Source organism: Pteropus vampyrus, unplaced genomic scaffold (assembly GCF_000151845.1).
Source record: "Pteropus vampyrus isolate Shadow unplaced genomic scaffold, Pvam_2.0 Scaffold98, whole genome shotgun sequence".
Classification (NCBI taxonomy): Eukaryota; Metazoa; Chordata; class Mammalia; order Chiroptera; family Pteropodidae; genus Pteropus; species Pteropus vampyrus.
This window is the reverse complement of record NW_011888879.1, coordinates 5,492,564-5,494,952: the sequence shown is the minus strand read 5'-3', so window position 1 is coordinate 5,494,952 and position 2,389 is coordinate 5,492,564.

Here is a 2,389-nt window from a genome sequence, read left to right as displayed (position 1 = left end):
TTTTTTTTTCCTTATTTATTTCCATTTATTTCCTTAGTGTTTTGTCTTATTTCCTAATTGATTTTTAGGAGTTCTGCATATATTCTGGATGTGAATCTTTTCTTTTAATTATGTCTTACAGATGCCTTCTCCAAGTCTATGCCCCTCCATCCCTGCTATCTTTGTGTTAGAAATGCTTAATTGAAATATAGTCAAATTTATCAAACTCTTTTCATACAATCAGTGCTTTTTGTGTTTTGTTTAGGAAATTCTTCTCTATCTTGGGGTCATAAAATATTCTTTTATATTTTCTCCTAAAATCTTACATGTTTGCATTTTATTTTTAGCCTTTAATTTATCTGGAATTGATTTTGTTTATGGTGCAATTAGGAATCTAATTTCTTTTTATATAAATATACATATGTGTGTGTATGTGTGTGTATATATGCAAAATTCATTGTGTCAACTGCAATGTCATTTCTGCCCAAATTCATATGACTATGTTTGGTTCCATTGGTTTATTCATCCATCTCTGTACTAATGCCACATACTCTTAATTATTGATCTTTATAATAAGTTTCCTTGGTTTGTTCATTGGAAGAATCTTGGTTATTTTCGGCCCTTTATACCCACATTTCAGAATCAGCTTATCAGGCATTAAGAAAATCCCTAACTGGGATTGTGATTAGAATTGCTAGAATTTATAGATCAGTTTGGGAGGAAATTGCCATCTTTACAATACTGAATCTTTCTCTTGGGAAGCATAGTATGTCTGTCTATTTATTTAAGGTCTTTAATGATTTTCGATAACATTTATAATGTTCTTCATCTTTTCTTGCTCATCTTTTCTAGGTACCTTATTTTTGTTTTTATTGTTGTTGTTCCCAATGTAAACATTATTTTAAAAAATGAAATATACTATATCCTGATTTTGTAAATGGAGAATTTAGACTGCATTCTTAAATTTATGAGAAATTGGAGAGAACATATTGTAGATTACTCTAAATTCTTTTCTGTATGAAAGAAGTTCCTCATATATGCTCATTCATATAAATAAGAAAATACAGCATTCTAAATATTTTACTAAAAGTATAAAAATCTCACCTATTCTCCACGAGACACAGAGAACGGGAAATTGTATGCTTTGCGTACAAAAAAAGGAATGAGATATATATGAACATTCTTACAATGAATGAATTAAAGCTGGTTCAGATTGCTAGCCTATAAATTTTCACCTTGAAATCACTATTTTATACACTAAATGTTTTTCTTTTTAACCCACTAAAATTTCACATCATGATTCAAAGTTTGTTTTTCCTTTTGAAACTCTAACTGAATTAATATGTTTTGGCCTAGACATTACAGACTTTTTATGGGAACAAAATGGTCTGGCTCACCTATCAGGATGAGAAATCAGTAGAGCAAGTGCTGGATTACATTGAATTTGATTACATCCAGTATACTCAGGGGGACTTTTATTTGTTGTTACTTACCTAGCTTTTTTCCCCTAACCACTTTGGTTCTCTAATATAGTGAACTACTTAAGTATTTATAAAAGTAAAAAGTGAAATCCTTCAGTCTATCAGAAGCTGAAACTCTAACCCATTCTCTGTGGATTTCACTCTAGACTGCCACAATAGCCATTTTGATTCTAATCTTTTAAGCACTAGGTTGTTTCAGTGTTCCCAAATCCTTTTTTTCCCTTAGCCATACCCAATCGCCAAGACCTATTTATAAATTTTCATCACTCAATATGAAAGCCAAGAGATACTCCATTTTCATTCTTTAACTTTTTAAAATAGACAATGACATTAAAAGTCTGAAGCATCTACTAGTCATGCTTAAATGTATCATGCTTTTTGTAAGCAATAGAAGGTCATCTATTTGCCAAAGAGTACCATTAGCCTGCTGCTTATTCAGCTTACAGTTCTTTCTGTATCCTTCTGGGATTCCTTAACCCCTCTCCCCCCCTTTTTTTTTCCTTAGACTGAAACTGAAAATCTTCCTAATCTCTTAAGCATTCAAAGTGTTCTGGCTTCACTTTTCTAGTTCCCCAGATAAGAAAAATGGGGAGGTTTTCCATATGCACCCCTGCTGCTGCTGAGCCTGCCTCCTGGACTGCACTGGGTCTCAAGCTAAACACCAAGGAAAGTGGGACTTCCTTGTGTAGTTCCTCATTTGCCCTCTTCCAAGCAAGCTGCCCCTCCTACCAGAGTCAGCCTGCTTCTGTTTGCATTCAGTATATTCACTAGTTGCTTTTTGCATGATGTCTAAGTTTTATAGACGTTTTCTACTAGGGGGTAGCGCAGTAGGGTCTTTGTCATATTTGGAAGCAGAAGTTCTATCTCTGCCTGGGACTTTGAATCTTGAGAGAGTCATTTCTTGCCTTGCCTAATGCAACAGCCTCCTA